General features: G+C 40.5%; 1 protein-coding gene across 8 annotated transcripts in view; it reads right to left on the bottom strand.

The window, feature by feature from the left end:
- The window catches only part of ARID1B (AT-rich interaction domain 1B), a 437,894-nt gene that overhangs the window by 364,805 nt on the left and 50,874 nt on the right, over nt 1-22,215 (bottom strand). The window lies entirely within an intron of this gene.

Here is a 22,215-nt window from a genome sequence, read left to right as displayed (position 1 = left end):
ATTTATGCAGTTTCTTGTGAGAATTCCATCCTGAATAAGAATGCCGGAGGTCCGGGATCACCAGAAGCGCTATAAGAAGAAGGTGGGCGGACCAGCAACACAGGGCCTCCAACCTACTCATAAATTGCTCCAGCATTCTCGAGATTTCCCACCACGTGTCCCATCTCTTCTACTTTCAGAAAAAGAAGTGAGGATTCAAAGTGGGAGGGCAGTAATTATGGAGAGGACAGTATATAAACTGGTACAGTTCTTTTGCTACAGTAAAACATTCTCTCCCAGGGATCAGCAGCCCTGTGTCAAGTAACCATGTGCTCAAACTTGTCCTGCACTGCCTGCTCAAAGACAGCAAAGATACTTCAAGTTCTGACAGATACCACTTTGTGCAAAAACATCCACGGGACTATTCCAAAAAAGACAGCAGTGATGTTTCAGCAAACCCGGTGTCAAAAAGGTGCTCTCATGCCTTTTTTTTTTTTTTTTTTTTTTTTTGCTCTCATGCATTTTTAATTTGCAAGAGAAAGCAAACAATTGTCCTTCAATCATCAGTGTCAGGGCCAATGACACGGTTTCCCTTCCTAGGGGTCCGCACAAACTGTTACAATTGGCTTACCACCTACCCGGTCCATAAAAGCTTTAACAAAACAAAACAAAACAGAACACCTCCCCTCCCTAACCCACACAAATATTTGTCTTTTTCTTCTTTTTCCCCTTCCATCAAGTAGTGAGTAAGAAAGAAGGGAGAAAATTAATGTGATTGTCTGCTCTTTGGGCCAGAAAAACATACAAAGATGGTAAAGAGTTCAAGCAAATCAGTTTTTAAATTCTGACTCTTCTGAACGACCTATAGGCAGAAGCTTCTATGAATTCACATTCTATTTAATATTTTTAAGTCGTAAGCATGAGATCATACACTGTGACTACTGAAGGGTATGGCCTGAAAATTATTTTTTTAAAGATTTATTCATTTATTTATTTGAGAGAGAGAATGAGAGAGAGAGAGAGAACATGAGAGGTGGGGGAGGGTCAGAGGGAGAAAAAGACTCCCCGCTGAAGAGGGAGCCCGATGCGGGACTCGATCCCGGGACTCAAGGATCATGACCTGAGCCGAAGGCAGTTGCTCAACCAACCAAGCCACCCAGGCGCCCCTGAAAATTATTTTTAATGAAAATTCTGTAACATCATTCCTCACTTCACCCAACTCCTCACCAGTGTTTAATGACAAAACAAAGCAATGTGTCGATGGCATTTATTACTTTAACCCTACGATTCTGGTGTAGGAAACAGCATCCAGGAAAGACAGGAGAGAGAAAAGGAGATATATAAAATGATTTTCTAGATACTCTTAGGGGAGATCTATGAAAATAAATGAAACCTTCCAAAGAAACTAAGCAAGAATTCGGAATAAAAAGTAGCATACATAATCCCAAGGAAATTCCAGACATAATTTAGGAAAAATGCCACTGGACATAGAAGACCAGAAATGAAGACTAAATGTCCCAAATTTGTTGACATTTAATAAACATGTTTCTCTAGGAAGCCGGTGCTCAATTAATTAAAGTATATGTACTCAGGCACTGAAGTTTCTCCCTAGCAGATGGTACAACAGGCTTCAAAAATAACGGGAAAATGTACTTCAAGTTGTCTTCTTGGTTAGTTTAACAAACAAGTGACCAAAAGCTATCAGAGTGGAGGCTGGCATCAGATTACCCTTCTATTTTGTGTAGGATGACAGAGCTAAGACAGGAGGGCGGTGGGGCCTCCCAAGCCAGCAAGGACCCTACCCACAGGGCAACTCCTGCACCTCCCCCTAGTGCTAAGCTCCATTCCCAGGCCAGACAAGGCTATAAAAATCCTGGCCTCGGCCCAGCTGGCAAGACCACACACCGGGTATTTTTAACTTAAGGGGGGCTTGAGGATGAGGCCAACACCAGGGCACCAAAATGTTCAGGGAAGAATAACAACCTCCAGCCAGGATGGTGGTCTATATGTAAGATTTTTTTTTCCTGAGGTATCCTAATTGCCAATTGGTGATTTAATAGTGATGGAGATATAAAAAGGTAACATTTGTGAAAGCTGATAGGAGCAGGCAGATATTCTATTGTGAACATGCCCGATCGCTTTGAACGACCATATGCATCGTTACATAAACAGCAATGTGAACACCAAACATGGGCCAAATAAATTGGACTCTTATTTTTTATTCCTGACACATAAGTCTACAAACTTGACTTTTGTTATAATTACTCTAACAGTTTGCTGTTGTTCTTAGTTTCACACTGGTCTTGGCACTGGGCCACACATACAGATACCAGGAAGCCACTGCCTCAAATAAAACTCAAACACAGCAAGATCACAACCGAATGCTTAAGGGCTCGAGGATTATGCTACGATGTTTAATGTAATGTTCCAGGTAGAGAAGTATTAATCAGAAAGTTCTTTTAGTTTCTTCTTATTGCTAAAAACTACATGTAAACACAGACATTAGTATAGTCTTCTGCCTTAAAAGAACACCATTTCCTCTTTCTCGGAGTACTGAAGATTCTCCGAAGTCTTTGTCATGGGTTCTTATTACCAAATTTGAGAAGAGAATTGTCAGGACATTGGACAGGACAAGGTGGAGGTGGCAGGTGCGGCTCCAGACACCGCTGCTTCTCGTCACTGTTATATTTACTGGATCCTAAGGTGGCTTCCAAGGTGCAGGTGAAGAGGGACAGATGCTGCTCTCCGCGTTTGGAAAACCACTGGTAGAGAGCACATACAGTTTTTACAGATCCAGGTCTACAGTCAGAACTTTCTTTTCTGACTAAATATAAGCTTAAAGTGTTTTACTTAACTTGCCCTTTTTTCCTCCTAAAGCAAAGGGCAACCAGAAAAGTGTTACCTACTTGTAGATTTGCATTAATAATTTTATTACACAATGTATTGACCACATTCAGTGTATCCTTAAAATTTAAAACACTAGGATCATCTTTGACTTAAATATTACTAAAATGTCTGCTCTCACATACAATTAACTTCCAAATTTGTTTTTCCCTTTATATTATCTCTGTCAACTAGACCCTCCTCTTCGTTCCCCTTCACTAGAGAACTTTGATCCAGACAGGGGCACTGATTTCTCCTCTGGCTGGTAAGAGAGCCTGGTTGGCTTTCCTACTTCCGACCTCCCCTTCGCTCTGTCCTAAACACAGCTGGGGAGATCATTTTCCCTGAGCAGCACTTCCTGAGTTCCATGAGGCTTTTCCGGCTCATCTAAACAAAGGACACCACCCCCGCCTCACAAACCTCCTCAGGCCAGGCTCCCTGCCAACCAGAGGACACTCCAGTTGAGCTGTTCAATTCATTTATTCATAGGTTTATTCTTAGTCTACAAATTCCTTGAGCTACTGAAAAGTCCTAGTGTACTACCAGGCAGCACACACTGTGAAAACCTCACAAGCAGACAACAGGTTGATAAGAAAAAAACTTGATTAAAAAGGTCTTTGTGGAGGGGCACCTGGGTGGCTCAGTCGTTAAGCGTCTGCCTTCGGGTTAGGCCATGATCCCAGGGTGCCTGCTCAGTGGGGAGCCTGCTTCTCCCTCTCCCTCTGCTGCTCCCCCTGCTTGTCCTCGCTCTGTCAAATAAATAAATAAAATCTTAAAAAAAAAAAAAGGCCTTTGTGGAGATTTCCAGTAAACATGTCAGATTAAATACTCATGTTTATCTCTACTCCCTCATAGAATCCCATTAAGGTAACAGTAAAGAAATTTCTAAAGTAAAAACCCACAAGGACAAAGAAAACTTAAGATAATGCAGATAAAAGAGGTCAAAAAATTTTGGAAGGAGAAAAGCAGACAGACAAGTGATAATTAAAGTTTTAATTTGTTCTAGGTGAGAGGATAAGAAGCAAGCTAATTAAAGCTCAGAACCCCAATGACTCAGGAATCAGAGGGTGGCAGGGGGCTGGGTGAAATATCTGTGATGAGTAGTTCAGGGCACCCCCCTTCCTAATCCTCACCCCAATACTGTCAGAAGTCAAGAGAATTACCATCTGGAGAAGTTGGCAATAGACAGGAGTTCATGGAAAAGAAAGGATTAAATGGAAGTGTGCGTGTGTGTGTGTGTGTGTGTGTGTGTACACACACACACACACGCACACTCAGCCTCCAGATGCCCTGATTTCCTCTCTAGAGGGGGTGGGGGTGGGCGGACAGGGATGACAACAGAAATAACACTTGAAGGTCCTCAAACAACATAGTGTGATCCCCTCCCCATCATCCAGGCCCACCAGCGGACACACCTGTGGAAGCACACAAAGCTTTCTATCGGTTCTTAGCTTTCTGTTCTTCCATATCTAACTGTGACATATGAACAGAAAGTCAAGGATCACCAGACATTTCAAGAAAGTGTCCAGCAGGAAAGACAGTGAAGAGTAAGGACAGTAAGGATTCAAAGGAAACACAGACAAGGAAACTACAGAGCAAATCTTCAAAAACAAAGATACTAAAATGATCTGCAGTGAGATAACCTATTGTATCCATGAAATAGGAATAAGATGGTATAAAAAAAGAAAATTTAGTGAACAAAAACAAGTTCACAGAAAGTGAAACTAAGAAAACAGAAATAAAAAATTCACCAGAACAGCTGGAAAACAAATTAAGACTATCTACCAGGAACTGGAAAAAGACAAAGAAATGAAAAAGGGATAGAGGAAATGGTTTAAAAAATAAAGAGTTAATGTAGGACTTCTACCATCCAACTAATAAGATTTCCAAGTACTAAGAGCACAGAAAATCAAGATAAGGAAATTATCCAAAAAATGGTATCCCTCCTCTCCAAAAAATTTCCAGAATTGAGTTTCACACTGCGTGGGTCCAGCAAAATGAACAAAAAAAAATACCAACTCCAAGGCTCATCAATATTTTAGAGATCAGAGAAATAAAAAGCTTCTAAAGTCACCAAACAGGAAAAAAAGAAGATGACATAAAGGATGATTTACTGGAATTCTTAACAGAAATACTGGAAGCCTAGAGGACAAGAGAACAGTAACTTCTGAGGGAAAATTATTTCCAATCTAGAATTCTATACTCCGCCAAACAACCAATCAAGTGTGATGGTAGAAATGGCATTTGATATCCAGAAGACTCACCTCTCCTGCACCCTTCCTTAAAAGCTACTGGAGCGTGTGTCCCACCCACCAAAATTAAAAAGAAAAAAATACATAAACAGAAGACAGAGATTCAGAAAATTGAGTCTGAGGCCAAAGTAATTCCAAGAATGGCTTAAGGAAGTTTTACTACATATACGCAGCAAGTCATGAGAGTAATAATGTACAGAATAGAGAACAAGTCAGAGATACTCCAGTTATGACCAGGGACTCAACTACTACTGCCAAGCCATAGAAATTTGGAAACAAGCAACACATTTCATTCCAGATCAAAATCTTCTATGGTCGGTCCGAAAGAATTTAAGTCATCTGACTGCATCCTGGCTGCAAGGGAGGTTATGGACTTGAGTTCTGACTTCTAAATTGTGGAGGCAAACCTTTTAAATGCAGACATTTCACCAAACATAGAAAGGCTATTCAAAAGGTGAGCATCCATGAACATGAAAAACATTCCCTAGAATTCGATTAACTACTGGGTTCCACCTTATTGAGAACTGTACAGTTCTATCAGAGGATAAGGATAAATTGTTGATATATACATTTTTTAAAGTAAAACAATAAGGCAATTATCAACTCCAGGATAACCAAAAAGTTGCATATTAAGAAAATATATTCATAGTTCATGTCTCAACTATAGACAGTTATATTATATAGTCCTATTAATGTAAACAGTGAATGTTGATTTAACCTTAACTTGAAAGAGGGAAAATGAATTGTAAGGCATGGCAGTATAAGAGTTAACTTTTATATAGTGGAGTTAATACAGTCTAAATTTGAAAAATGGAAAAATAGCAACATAATCATGTCATTTAGAAATATGGGTTTAAGTACCAGAATAAACCATTAAGAGTTGAAAAAGGATGTCTCCAGGGACTGGAAGTCATAGGCAAGGAGTGACGGAATGGGAATTGGTATTTTTCACAAGAAGCCTTGTAATACTATTTTTTAAACTGTGTATACATGTAATTGAGGAAACTTTTTTTTTTAAAGACTTTATTTATTTATTTGACAGAGAGAGGCACAGCAAGAGAGGGAACACAGCAGGGGGAGTGTGAGAGGGGAAGCAGGCTTCCTGCGGAGCAGGGAGCCCGATGCGGGGCTCGATCCCAGGACCTGGGATCATGACCTGAGCCGAAGGCAGACACCCAACGACTGAGCCACCCAGGTGCCCCGAGGAAACTTAAAATAATTTTTCAATGTATGTGTCTTCTTCTCTAGACTGTGAGCCTCCCAATGGCAAGTCCTTCATACTGACTGAGGGACATACTGCAGATCCTCCTTAACATGTGTCATCCGTGGCCAAATGTCCAACTAACATTAAATATCTTGTGATATTATTTCTTACAGTACACACTTTTTTTTTCAATAGAAAGAGGACAGATCCTTCAGAATAAATAACAATTCCTAAGAAAGAGCTGTTGGGCTCAGCTGCATTCCCCACCCAATAAGGCTGAGCCTGTGGTCCATGCACCAGAACCAAACTAAGCAAATGTAACAGCAATGACAAAAAGGGAAAATGTGCTAATGCTGACACTGATGTCCTTTTAATATAATCTTTATAATTCATTTGCTGGATATTCCAACCACAGTCTGTAGGGGTATTTAAAGTGTGCATATTTGACAAAACAACCAAAACGTAAGTTCATATTTGGTTTTTCCAAATGGCAGGTGAGCCAGTAGGGTCACTAGGGTTTGTAATCTTCCCTTCTCATATTAGAATTAGGATAAGGTAATCAACTTAATACAAGTCACCCCTCACCTCTTTACCTTTAAAAGAAATCATTTGACTTGATTCATGTGTGGCTCTGGATTTCCAAGTAACTAATTTTTAATAATCATATAATATCAGTCATACATCTTGCCATTAATATAAGAACTATGTAATGAATACAAATTAAAATGCTTCCAAAAATAACGGAAGGAGGAAAAACATGATGAAGGAAGAGAAAACCTTATTCATTACAGTGAATTATATAAATATGATTAACAGAAATGAGCAAGCACTCTATTACTTTTTCCTACTTAATTTGAAAAGATGTGTAGTAAATGTATGCAACTTTGTTTAACAAGAAAAGATGACCTAAAATATGTTATCAGGGCAAACACTGACAAATAAAACTGGCAATAATCAGAAAAACTGATGAGAGGTACATTTTTTTTTTACACTCCTGTTCATAAAAGCAGAGGTCAGAGATGAAACATAAAAGTCAACTAGTAAGCTCAGTTAAGGGGAAAAATAAACAATGTTTAATTTTTTATTCAAAATTTAGCTTCTTTATCTATTTCCATACCATCATTTACCCTAGTTAAACCACTGGAATAAAAGCTCACAGTATTGATTATATTGTCTAAATATTACTCTGGGTTTTGGCAGGTTCCTATTTCTACAACAAGAATTCACGAGCACTGTAGACTCTTAAGAGCTAATATTCATTCTATAGGTACAAACTTAACTGCCACAGAGATGTTGCAATTGTATGATGCAGGCACAATTTTGTATAATCTCTGAGGTAAAAGAAAATAACGCTAATAGAATCAGAGGCCATTTTTAAAAGGTGTACTTTTCAAACCAATGTTTTTAGATATGTCACATTTCTGCCCCCTCTTGATACATGAATAGATTAGTAATTTTCTCCATTCTGGAAGCCTAAGTATGGAGGGACAGTTTCTCCTCAAAAAAAAAAAAATCAAACAAGATCCAGCCAGTCTTCAAACAGGAACCCTGTTGCTCTCTGAACTGATCCATCAAAGCACTAATATGGGCAAAGATGAAAGGAAAATTTGAAGGCACAAGAAGAAAAAAAGAAGATTCTATGCTTGTGCAAACTTAAAATGTGAAAAATCCTGTACAATTCATAAAGACCCCTTTAAGCCCTATTTGAACTGAAAAGCACCACCCTCACTATCCTCTCCCAAACCCAGCAAACTTCTAGTCCAAAATCCAGGTCTTATGTCACACACTGCATGCAGCTTTAGTTGTTCCCAGAGCATGTTCTCCAAACCTTCCTACAGCACTCAGCACACTGTCTTCTAAAGACCTACATCCATGTCTTTCCGTGAGTATACTGAGTTCCTCTACATTTATCAACACATGTCTCATGACAATTAAGTGAACAAACCACTGAAGACCTTAATAATGCTCTCTTACTCAAATAAAACAAAAATAATAGCAAATCAAATGATGCATGAAATAATGATATTTATCTGAACCCAAAAGATCAATTTTCAAAATTCATTAGGGACCTGGCATAAAGAGAACCAATCTGTATCCACACATATAATCTAACGCTCTCCCTGTTCCTATCCCTCCCCGCCAAGAAAATGTCCCTCCGTGTTGCCATAGCACCAGGTAAACATCGATATCTGAACTCACTACATAATGCTCAACTTCTTTCTTTGTAGAGCATCCAGGGAGCAAAGACCTGGTTATCGTCATCTCTACATTCCCCAGTGCAAGTACAGTACACAACACTTAGTACACATTCAATAAATGTGTGCTGGGTTAAACTGGAAGCGAGTAAACTCCACTTACAGTATAAGCAGTTTTTCTTTGATGTGAATCATTTTTTTAATTCAAATAATTTCATTTTAAAGAAAACTTTCAATTTACTACCATAAACAGAAAGCCAATATTGCCTGCCACAAGTAGAAGATAACCACAAAATATAGACTATGACGACAATACAGTGTGATTACCTTCTAACTGGATGCAGACACCTGCGCAAGGCTCTTAGACTGAGGCCTGTTCTTTAGAAAATGAAAAGACGGGAAGAGGGGCTATGAAGTGTCTGAATGGTATCAGAGCAGATTTCCATTCATAAGAAAGACAAAATGCATAAGAAAATAACTTTCTTACTCTATGATTCAGTGCTATGTAATGCTGTGTCTACATGCCACCTGAAACGATCCTGCGCCTAACACCAGCAGAAGGTGTGGCACATATTTGAGAAGCACTGGGCTGTATGGTCTTTGAGGCTGCACGACAACCCCACGCAAGCTACCCACCCATTTGATCTCCCCACTGGCAAAGTAGCATAACCTACCTAATAGCTTTGGTAAGAATTATAGGAGGTGATATATGCAAAGGGTTTAGTGATGCCCTGGCACTTAGGACAGTCTCGGTAAACACCACACCAATGTTAAAATCCCATGATTCTAATGTAAAATGGTACAGCCACCATGGCTGGGCAGGTCCTTGAAGAGTTAAGCATAGGATCACCACACAACCTAGCAATTCTACCCCCAGGTATACACCCAAAAGAAGTTAAAACCAGTATTCAAATACAGACTTCGTTGATAATAGCACTATTCACAGTAGCTAACAAGTGGAACCCCACGTGCCCATCAACAGATGAACGGAGAAACAAAGGATGTTGTATCCATACAATGGAATAATGTACAGCCATAAAAAGGAATGAAACACTGACAGGTGCTACCACAGGGATGAAACCTGACAATATCATGTTAAATTAAAGAAGCTAGACACAAAAGGTCACATATTGTATGATTCCATTTATGTGAAATATCCAAAATAGGTAAATAGAGACAGAAAGCAGACTAGGAGTTGCCAGGGGCTGGGGGGAGGAGGAAACAGGAAGTGAGTCTTTACTAGGGACAAGAGTGTCATCTGGGGGTGAAGGAGATGTTTTGGAACTAGATAAAGATGGTGGTTGCACAGTACTGTGAACTGTACTAAATGTCACTGAACTGTACACTTTAAAATGGTTAACTTTCACCTCAATAAAAAAAAAAAAAAAAACTCCTGACTCTAGGGCGCCTGGGTGGCTCAGTTGGTTAAGCGACTGCCTTCGGCTCAGGTCATGATCCTGGAGTCCCAGGATCGAGTCCCGCATCGGGCTCCCTGCTCGGCAGGGAGTCTGCTTCTCCCTCTGACCCTATTCCCTCTGATGTGCTCTCTCTCTCTCTCATTCTCTCTCTCAAATAAATGAATAAAATCTTTAAAAAAAAACAAAAAACTCCTGACTCTTTAAGTTTTTTTTGTTTTTTTTTTTTAGTTGACAACCAATTTTATTCTATTTTATTTTATTTTTTAAAGATTTTATTTATTTATCTGACAGAGAGATAGCACAAGTAGGCAGAGTGGCAGGCAGAGGGAGAGGGAGAAGCAGGCTCTCTGCTGAGCAGGGAGCCGGACATGGGGCTCGATCCCAGGACCGTGGGATCATGACCTGAGCCGAAGGCAGCCGCTTAACTGACTGAGCCACCCAGGCGCCCCCTGACTCTAAGTTTGATAGACCTCATAGGTAACATTCCATTTTCAACCTGGTAAAGGTCACATAGCTAATGAAACTAATATTCAATGTCAAAATTAGGCTACCTTAACTATAATCAGTCTTACTATGCAAAAATCCAAATGAACTCTAGTTTCAGTGATGAAAAGCATTCCAGTTTTACCAGAATCATAAAATTTATGCTGGCGTGGACCCAGAGTTAAAGTGCCAAGGATCTGAAATTCTTGCTGAGCCACTGAGTGAGCACATAAATTTGAACAGCTACTGTCAAATGACCGGTTTCCTCATCTATAAACTGAGGATTATAACACCTGCCCCAGGAGGCCACCGTGAGGACGATGTTAATCCAAGTAAAGCAAGTAAAACAGTGCCTGACAGAATAAGCCCTTAATAAATATTAGCTCTTATTATTATTCAGAAAGTCGGGATAAACAGAAGCTCAGCAGAGGTTAGGTGAGAGCACTCACATGGAGGGACCCAGTGCGACACCCAGCACAGCGACTGTTGTCATTGGGCATCTAGTGACAACCCCTCATATCTTACAGGTAAGAAATTGGGCCCAGGAAGACAGGGATGATCAAGATGCAGAGGAAGAGGGCAATGAGATCACACAGACACTGAGGCACTAAATCCTTGTACTTCCTTAAAAGTGAATTATTTATCAGGGCAACTAGGTGGCTCAGTCGTTAAGCATCTGCCTTCGGCTCAGGTCATGATCCCAGGGTCCTGGGATGGAGCCCCGCATCGGGCTCCCTGCTCAGCGGGGAGCCTGCTTCTCCCTCTCCCACTCCCCCTGCTTGTGTCCCCTCTCTCGCTGTCTCTCTCTCTCTCTCTCTCTCTGTCAATTAAATAAATAAATAAAATCTTTTTTAAAAAAGGTGAATTATTTATCGATCATACCCCCTCAACTGAAATAAAGCACACAGGGACAATTTTGTAAAATTTGGTCTAAATTGCATTTCGTTACTCCTAGGTGTAACTTTTCAATCTGGGTGTGGCCACGACCTCTGCTTCTGGAAACAAGCAACAGCCCACTGCAGGCAACGGCTAACAGTTCCAAATCTGGGTCCATAACGCACCTCCTCTTCTAAAAGCTAAGCTTGATAGAAGTGCTCTGACTCCATAAAGCACGTGAAAACAACGTCTGCTAAGAAAGGTAGGTTCAACTTATCAGTTTCACTTATGGAGAACTGCAACACCACATTTAAGGTTTTTTCCCCACAAATCACCGGCTTTTACACAATTCCTGTATAAGCTTGGATGTAAACTACTCCCCCCTCCCGCTCCCCAGGGCTTTAAGCCCCTTTCAGGGCCTCCAGACTCACACCATGCATGGCACAGCTCTGCCTCCCACTGTGAAGGAATCCTCTTCCGCCAGCAGTAAATTCCCACTGGAAAAATGTCTGTTTTCCATAAACGGCATCTTAACTCATTGAGGGCTTGTTCTCCGTAAGCACTGTCAAATGACCGGTGTTAGGACAAAGATCTGAGCCTGTATCACACTTCTGCCAAATCCCGATTCAGCTATGATCTAGAAATCTTTGCTCGCCTCCCCCTACTACTAAGTATCACACTCAGTACAAGAGAATTCAGAGGAATTACCAGCCACGACGTAAGGTAGCAGCTGTCTCCAATTTATATGGTGGGGTTAGCATCAGAGAGAGGACCACAGGCCCCTAGCACAGCGCACACTGAAATAAGCAACAACAGAGAACCACCATGCTCTAACAACCTCTCAGGTACCAGAAACTCCTCGGGAATCTAACAGCAGGGTTAAGGGACAGCCCGGCGGCTGTCAGCGGGCTTCCTACCAGCTCAGGATGGAGCTGGGCGCTAAGAGTTCAGCTGGAAACGAAGCAAGCCCCAGTCAAAGACTGTGCCTCTCAGCCAAGCACAGGTGACAGATACAACTCGAACACACTCGGACCTTTCAGCACCGGGCTCCATGGATTTCCCTGGCCAGAGTCTCCAATTCTGCGAATTCTTTCCGTCGTTGGTTGGGATATGTTTGTGAAGTGCCACGTGCTGCTCTGGATGAGGGGCCACGGCAGGGCAAAACCAAGTCCCTGCTGCCTCCAGCTTATGTCCTCCTGGGAACAACGGCGGCCCAACAGACGCACCTCAGGCGCTAGGCGCTACGGAGCAAAGAGAACAGGGCTAGGGGCAGGAGGGGTGTGCAATTTTACTCAAGTCAGCCTGAGCGAGTCAAATAAACATTTGAACAGAAACTCAGAAGTAAGAGGGCAAGCCCGGTAAGACCTAAGAGTCTTCCAGGCAGAAGGAAGGGCTGGGCACAGGGATGAGATGAAGGGGGGCCTCAGGGACTCCGAGGGAAGTGAGGGGTCGCAGGAGTAGTGCCATGGTTTGACTTACACCATCTCAAAGGATCATTCTGCTTGCTCTGCTGAAAACTGACTGTGGGGCAGCAGAGTCAGGAGTCCACTATGGTGATCCAAATGGGAGATGGTGTGGGGGGCTTTAGCCCAGGATGGCAGCCATCGAGGGGGTGCGAAATAGGCCGTTTCTGATATATTCTGAAGGAAAAAGCAATGGGATTCTCTAAGCAACTGAGACCTTGAGAAAAAGAGGAGGACTGTGAGGTTGCTGGCCTGGGCAAGCAGGACAGAGCTGCCATCTACTGAAACAGGAAGACTGTTTGAGGAGGGACATTTTTACACAAGAGAAACTCTGGGACTGTCGGGAGTAATTCTGTGTTCTCTATAGACGTAGTATCCAAAAAACTCTGCCTCCCACAGCTGAGAATTCAGAACTCAAATTCACAGCCTCCCTTGCAGCTAGGATGCAGTCAGGTGGCTTAAATTCTTTCAGTTAGACCAACCATAGCTGACTTCGATTTGGAAGTAAGCACAGTGCATTTTGCTTAATGCCAATTTCTGTGGCTTTGGACAGCAGTGGCTGAGTCCCCGGTGGGCACTGGAACCCTTCCTGGAACCCTCTGCCTCCTTCCCCATTCTGTGCTTGATTACTCTCATGATCTCATGCATACATGTGGTAAATTGGCTTTTAACTGTCATTCTGGAAATGACTTCGAGTATGGTGTGATATACCTGATGTCATGAAGACTTAGGGCCAGTGAGGTCACCCGTTCACCACTCCTTTCATCCTTTGTTTTTGAAACCAATAACGAAGAAGAACAGCCAGAACCCAGTCCGAGACACCAATGGGGAAGGTGTCTCCCTTGCAGCCCAGTGGACTTAAAAGGAATTCCGGTCTTTTCTCTTCTCCCAGGTATCAAAATTTGGCCAACTACTGGGGAATAAGATCCTCTCATCTCCAAGACCTCTGATGACAGGCACAGGACTTACAAGTAGGAAGCTGAGAAGGAAAGTCTTACTTTTCTAGGAAGCCCAAAACACCGACGAAAACTTCCGAGGATGGAAAATGCTTAAAATGTCTAGATTACCGGGCTATCAGAAAATCTTAGGAAATTTAAAGGTAACATACTCATTAAATGAAAGGAAGTCTCCTTTTCGGTTGCCCCTCTTAAAGAAGTATTCTGAGGTCCTACGGCCCATCGGCCAACAATTATCCCGACACTTCCTTTTTCCCCTGCTTTCTCTGCAAGCAATGATAACGATGATATTGATTATGAATGGACACCTAATCCTTACAGGCCATACTGGGAAACTGTCCCTGTTTAGCTGTCTTTCTGGGGTGCATCTCAGATTGGAGTTCCCTTCCCAGGAGACATTTCTCCCAAGACCACCTCAGGGCCTTCTACAACTATCCAGGGGGAGCTAGTTTTTCTCAGTCTCAGGTCCATTAAGTGAAATTTAATTATTGCCGCAAAAATCCCTTCGCATTTTAATTCAATGCTTTCAGGTTTTGCTACTTGTATTAGTCTTACCCTTTGTTTCTGAATGTTGGATGTTTTCTAGAAACTGACCTGGATCCTTCCCTTTGACTAACCCTGAAGAGCCAATTCCACTGGTTTATTCGGTAGTTATTAAAAAAGAAAAGAGAAATTATGTTTTTAATGATTCACTACCAACAGAGAGACTAGTTTGGTTACTTCTTTGGAATACAGTCTGTTTTCTCGATTAAACCCACTTCTTCACAGGAAATAGGAAGCTGGGTACCTCCTGCTGCCATAGACAGTCACTAAGTCTTGGTTTGGGGCTAAGTTAGGAGGCAAGGGATGTTTGCTTTATACATACACTCTAACCACACTCAGGTCTCAGCTCCAGAATTTCCAGGAAATTTCTAACACTGGATCCCACACGGGGAGTTCCTCCTGAGGCTGGTGAAGCCAGGCTGAGCCAACTCCCGAGCGCCAGGGGGGCATCCGCACAGCCACTCTTAGAGAAGCAAGGCTGCCGCTCTTCTCCTGTTTGTCACCTCGTGTTTTCCTTCTTCTTCCCTTCATGCTCTCACCCATCTTCTTGATCTTCTCCTTCTCTGCTAAAATGTTTTTTTCCCCTAATTTCATTCACAACTCCAGATTTAGTTTTTAATGTTATTTCCCCAAATGAAAAGTAAAAATGGCCTTCATAAATTTGTTACATACAAAAATAACCAAACTGTCATAAAGAACTTCTGACCATAAAAAATTTCACTTTTGGCTACTAACATGAAAGAAAAACTTATTTTGCCCTTAAAAAAAAAGATTTCTATTTATTTGTTTGAGGGAAAGAGAGAAAGCACAAGTACACACGAGTGGGGGAGAGGGGCAGAAGGAGACGCAGAGGGAGAAGCAGGCTACCCGTGGAGCAGGGAGACCGATGCGGGGCTGGATCCCAGGACCCTGAGACCATGACCTGAGCCGAAGGCAGACGCTTAACTAATTGACTGAGACACCCAGGCGGCCAGAAAAAACCTGTTTTAAGAGACAAAACTACAGCCACTAAATCCCTCTTCATGGGGGTTAAAGAGGAGTGAAATTAACAGCACAGAACGTAAGTCTAAAAAGTCCTTACTTCTATTCAGAATTCACTGTACATAGTTTATCCTAATGTTGGACAGTATGTACTTATTTTCAGAACTACTTCGAAAATAATCATGTATTAAATGAGTAAGTAATTACTGGGTCTCTCTTTGCCTCCTTTTGTGACCCCAAATAAAGTTAGCATCTCAACCTTATGATTTTCTACATATTAAAAAGGACAGGTAACATTCTACATACCTAGCACACAACAGGTATTCAGAAGAAAGAAGTTATCTGAGAAACCTATCGCTTTATTTTTTTTTTAAAGATTTTATTTATTCACTTGACAGAGAGCGAGACAGCAAGAGAGGGAACACAAGCAGGGGGAGTGGGAGAGGGAGAAGCAGGCTTCCTGCAGAGCAGGGAGCCTGATGTGGGGCTCGATCCCAGGACCCCGGGATCATGACCTGAGCCGAAGGCAGACGCTTAACGACTGAACCACCCAGGCGCCCCAAACCTGTCGCTTTAAAAATAATAAAATTAGAGTGACTGGATGATTCAGTTGGCTAAGTGTCTGCCTTCGGCTCAGGTCATGATCCCAGCGTCCTGGGATGGAGACCTGCGTCAGGCTCCCTACTCTGCCGGGAGTCTGCTTCTCTCTCTCTATCTGCTCCTACCCCCACCCCCGCTCATGCTCTCTCTCTCACTCTGCTCTCCCTCAGATAAAAATAAAATCGTTTTAAAAAAAGTAAATTAAATTAAAAGTAAATAACTGATCACACTGATTGCAACAATTTGCTCATCTGAGGAAGAAACAGCTCTTTCCCCTCTGGAAAAATTTTAAAGAATGTGGGTTAGTAGTTATATTAATACAACCCATCAAGCATCAACCCATAAATTTCAGAAGACGGTATTTGAAGTCACAAGACTCTAAAATTTAAAACTAAAATGAAAAAACATTAACTGACTATCATATTAAAAGGAATATCCAAGCTAGGAGATCTTGTAGTCCAAGTTCCTCATTTGGTAGATGAGCAGGGTGAGGCCCTTATTTTTCCAACATCGCACACAGATTACAAACATTAATCAGTGAGGGCTGCACTGTTCCAACTCCTGATTCTGGGCCCATTTCATCCCTTTAGGGCAGTGGTAAGCTCCTGACTCACTGGGCAAGGCCCAAGAACAAACTCCCCCAAAGGATGGCAATGCTGCTGGCCCAAAACCTGCTCTGGGGGGTCCTTACTTGCTGGTCTGTCTCTGACACCTGCTTGTTAACGCCGGCTGCACAGGGGAGGCACCAGGGAGGCACTGGAGCTCAGAAAGAGACAGAAGGGGGCTGTAACATTCAGATGTCCTTGATATGAGCATCCAAACCTGGAGTGTTTAAAGCAACCTAGGAGATTCTAACACTGAGCAAGCTTAAGGACTACTGGCCTAAAATATGCCACTTAGTCACTGTAACTGTCCATTTATCTTCTGGGATTTTTGTTGTTGCTGTTTAGTGATTACTATGGTCGGCTGTGTTTCAGGGAGCACTGAAGTAATGTGGCTGGTTGGTTTTACTGGTATCACCCATTAGCTTTATTTGAATTGTTTACATTTTTAACATAAATATCACATTTGATGTTTCTTTATTTGTAAAAGCAAATAAATCAAATTGATTTAAAATATACTCAAGCAATTCTAATAGTCCCTAAAACATATGCTTAAGATTTACGTCTCAAAAACAAAAACATAACAGAAAAACTTGAGAGATTTTCGTTGAAAGTCCATGAATGTAAAATACATAGAATTCATATGTGAGTGACAAAACAGTATAAGCTATAAGCAGAGAACAGGCGCTGACACCACATATAATCTTTAGAGTATCTAGAACAATCTAGTTCAGATAAAAAAACAAATATATCAGTATAAACTTTCTAATATAAAAGTAGCAATCCAAACTACAAAGAGAAATCATCTCACATTTTCTCATTAAACTTTCAAAGATGAAACCTGGTCTTTGCTCATTTTTAGGAAAAAGGCTAAGATTTAAAAATTTCTATTTAACTTGAAATGTGACCTCTTCGAATCCTCCTCCTCTAAGAATGTCATATTGAATGCTTCAAAATATGCTTAAATTCAACTACAATATAAAAAGTAAATAAAACCAGTTAAGTATTCCAGAAATTTACATTTTAAGGAGCAAATAAAAATTATCATATCTACAAATCTTTTCAAAAATATTCTCTTGGTACAAAACTCCATCTACAGGGAACTTTGGCATCAAAGATAGTAGCATCTGCTATCTACTTGGAAGCAGAAATAGGAGGTGTAAATGTATTTTGTTGGTAAACTTTAAATACCTTCACGTTCACTGATGAAGAACAACTGAGGAAATCAAGACAAAATGTGGCCAACAAAAGGCCATTATTTATACAAATTTGCAATCAGCTGAAAGGACTCCAAACATTTCAGGTGTACAAGCAAAGCACTTGGCTCCAAGTCTCTTAGTACAGAGCATGCCTATATAAAAATGCTGCAAATAACACAGTGAAAGAAATCTCTCAGCCTTCATTATTTTACTGCCCAAAATGTTTACCTTCATTTTATTCACGTATTTGTTTGTATATGTATGCATATCTATACACACATAAAATGCACGCTTAATATATTTAATATGCATATACAGATACATTTTGTTACACGAAGATACCACTGTCACACAAATGTTCTGTTTTATGTAAGTGTATGCAAGCACTCCTGTGCACACACAGGTGTGGGCAGGTGTGTCTTTGGGTGAACATAAACTATCAAAAAATTAAAGCAAACACTAGGCACCCATCCTTGTCCATTATGTTGACTCAAGCCTTCCTTTCTCATGATATCGCACCCCATTATGCTCCTTAAAAATAGGAAGTCTAAGGTCTTTTTAGGCAAAACCAAAATTAAGCCCTGATTATTGTATTCACATTTAGGATTCAGAGACTGAGTGCAAACAAACATTCCATGTCCAAAAACTCTGGAATTGTTAAGTCTTTAACCAATCTTCCCCCCCCCCCCATTCATGGTGACTTTTCAGAGACATTGTTCAAACTGTATCAAGACATAATTTTACCTGTATTTTTAAAAATAAACATTTTTTACAGAACAGACTGACAATATAAAGTAACACAGGTGGGAATCTAGAACTTGCTTGGCTGCCTCAGTAACCCCAAAGAAAACATTTATTTTAGCCAAACAATTGTTATGTTTGTCTCCTTTTAGAAACATCTGCTGCCAAAATAAACATTTGCATTGGAAGAAGTGTTTTGGCTGTTAAGATGTACCAAATAAAATGCTTATGTTCTGAAATAAATATTTTACTCAAAAAACACAGAGCAAAATAGACATATCCAAAGGGTGCAGAAGATAAACTAAAGACACAAATGAGAATACCTACTGATTTCTAAAGTCTTTTTCAAAAGAACCTCAACTTTAATTAGGTTTTTAAGGTAATAAGTTCAGCTGGATCACCTTAACAAAAATAACTAATTTCTATTTAATTTTGCCAGAATATCTTTCAAAACAATGATTATATTCTTACTGTCATATCATGCTCTTATTGTTGTAAAGGTCTTTGCAATAACAGATGTGTTTTTTAAAAACTAAAAAAGTCATGTTTTTCTATTCTAAAAACACTCATAAACTTAAATCTCTCACTTTGCCCTCTTTCCCTTTTCCTGGCTTTACATGCCAACAGGCATTAGATTACACATACTTCTGCAGCAAGGTAAGGATAGTTAAAATATCAACCCACTAACCCTTGATAACTCAGGAAAAATCTCACACTACATGCGGTAATTGAAATGTGCTGGACACAAATAAATATACCTTCGCTTCTGTAGCCTATTTCCCTTGGGTGCTATTTCTTTTATATGAAAATCTTTTTTAAAGCAACTCGGCACAGGCCTGTGTATACACTTATGATCACAAAGGACAAGAGAAGTAAAACAAAACATTTGCTCACCCACATCCCTGATCCAGCAAAGGGTACCTTAGCGTCTACGTTTTTTTAAAAATCTGAAAAACTCAGAGTCAGATTCTAGTAACCTTAAAGAGTATACTTCCTCTGTGTAGCTCTGTATTAGATGAAATCAGCCAGTATACTTCTGTTAACCATCTCCAGGTTTGAATTCCAGGAGCCTAGAGGCAGAACATTCTCCACAGAGGCATAGAAAATTCATTTCCCCTCTCGGCTCAATAAAAACTCAAGCAGACTAGTTTTTAGAGCACTGTGCAAAACTAATCTGTTTAGCCATGTATTTGCCTGATGAGGTGGCAGAATCAGCACGTGAAAGACCACAAATCTAGTTCCAGTTAATAAATACCAAAATGATGTACTATTATCATGTCATGCCCAAAGACCTAGTCGTGAGTATATTTCAAAAATAAAATTATCACCATACAAATCAAGAATCACCAGGTTAACACTAAAATCTAACACTCACAGTGGCCAGTTCCTCCTGACTCTCAGAAACAAAAAGCAAGCAGTGATACTATCCATGTTAAATTTCATATAAGCATGGCAGTTCTTTCTACCAGAATACTCATTTAAAATTCCCATCTCAGGAGTGGAATGCTAGCCAGGAATCAAACTGTGACCCCTGAGCCAAAGACAACTTACCACTCAGCTGGTAAGTGGGCAACTCAATTTACAAACTTGAATTCCTGCATTTTAATCCTTTGCAGAAATATATGAGCAATATTAAATGAACTGGATTCAGCTCATTAGAGGTTCACAAACCAAACACAGAAAGCTTTGGAGGCTATCCAAAGCAAAGTCATGCCTAGGTGGTGATGTCCACTCAATAAAAACTCAATGTCATCATTATTTTTCAAGTTTTTCCCTGAGAAACATTAGCAGCCATGATTACAAAAATGCTCAGCCAATTACATTAATACTAGGAGAAAACAGATAGGACCAGCAGCCAATCACTGTGCCAGGACCTTGTCTGTGGACAAATTCATAATTACCCAAAATTTACAAACAAAGCAATTCACTGAGAATTCCTCACCAAAGAGCACAGGCTAAACCTAACAAAGTAAATGTGCTCTAATAACCTTTACCCAAAACCTTCTTAACTATTTTTTTTTTCCATTTCAAGGCTATTAATTAGCCTACACCTAACTGATCACATGAATTTGGTATTATAAAAGTTGCATCCCCTTTAAAATGTTACACACATTCAAAAGTGCATTCACAGCTATTTTTAGCCTTTTAGTTATCTAAGCAAGATACTATATTTTAGACTATATTATAACTAAATGAAAGGTTGAAAAAGCAATAGAGATTATTTAGAACTCTCGATTATAAGGTGCCTCGTTAGCGCAGTAGGTAGCACTTCAGTCTCATAGAACCCTCGATTATGATGAACTCAATATGAAAGTTTGACATTTTACGGCCAGGGCCTTCAGTTTCTTACCAGATATACTATTTTCCTTTCATTATCAGAAAGATCTGTCCTTAATTAGAATTAGGCATTTCTTCTGGTTAGCAGTAAAATACCTAATCTAAAATATTAATTAAAAATTTGCTGAAATACTTGGCGAGTTATCTTCATCAATTTGTCCCTTCAAATAAATCCAAGAGTTACTGGATTTCAAAACTATATAAGAGCCACAGGAATTAACAAACACCAAGAACCTAAGAAAATTAAGGCCACTCTTGTGTATTTGTGTATGTCCTCTACTTTTACCCTTACACATGTGGGGAAGAAAATAATGAAAAAAATATTCCTGGGTAATCATTCTCTCTCTCTTTTTTTTTAAAGATTTTATTTATTCATTTGAGAGAGAGCGAGCATGTGTGCACACGCGTGAGGGGAAGGCCAGAGGAAGAGGAAGAGAGAGAATCCTCAAGCAGATTCCTTGTGGAGCTAGAGCCTGACCTGGGGCTCGATCCCAGGACCCTGAGATCATAACCTGAGCCAAAGCCAGACACTTAACCAATTGAACCATCCAGGCGCCCCCTGGGCAAATCATTCTTTACACACTCTTTCCATTTGTTGGATTTCTACTTTGGGATTGCAAACTATGCCAATGTGGAAACCTTGTAAGACTTGAACTCATTCAGAGAAAAAGATAAAGGAGCATCTGGTAGTTTGCCACGAATACCACCTTTCGAAATGACTTTCCAATGTGACATCAGGAAAATATAGTGGGGGAAAAAAGAAGATGCAGAAAAACAAGGAGTGATTAGCATCTACTTCTTTCCACTAGTCCTGCTACTTCTTCCCTGCTGCCTGTACTCTCTTCCTGTGGCCAGGGTTATCATACAGAACCATCAGGCCCCAAAGGAAATCAGCTAAAGAGGAAAATTGGGATTTTGGCAGCTAGCTGCCTGGGCCTTCTTCCCCTCAACTAAGGGCAAATTAGATTAAAACTAGAAGAAGGAAGACAGAATCACATCTTACTTTTCAATCATTTACGAATTATTTCCCCCTCACAATTAGTAACCTCAGCTAAAGAGGTTTTACTCTAGGCAGCAAAATGTTGCTGGAAGAAAGGAATCACGTTGAAAAAAATTAACAGCGCAATTAAGTGTGCAAGTGACAGAGAATTCTGGGCAGCCAATTTAATAAAGGAGAGTAAGAACTACTGACAGTAACAAAGGCTGTTTAGGGAACCAACAGCTGGGACTCAAAGGCTGAGCTACTTCTATCTTTCCCTATAACCACCTTAAAATAAAAATATCACCCAAGGAGGGACAAAAGATAAAGAGGAAAAACAATATCCAGTCTATAAAAGAAAAGGCTCAGATGCAACTTCATCAACACTGCTCTGGCGCACTTAAGAGTGTACCATTCTCCACATCCACTTTAAAGAGAACAGAAGTCGAATCCAATGGTTTTTTTCCCCACAGATGATTTTTGGTCAAACATAGGGAAGAATTTCCAGAGAGGAAGTTACATGA

The sequence above is a fragment of the Callorhinus ursinus genome, unplaced genomic scaffold (genome assembly GCF_003265705.2).
Source record: "Callorhinus ursinus isolate GAN/ISIS: 27379988/994484 unplaced genomic scaffold, GSC_fseal_2.0 scaffold6, whole genome shotgun sequence".
In the NCBI taxonomy this organism is placed as follows: domain Eukaryota; kingdom Metazoa; phylum Chordata; class Mammalia; order Carnivora; family Otariidae; genus Callorhinus; species Callorhinus ursinus.
This window is presented reverse-complemented; position numbering and strand designations above follow the sequence as displayed.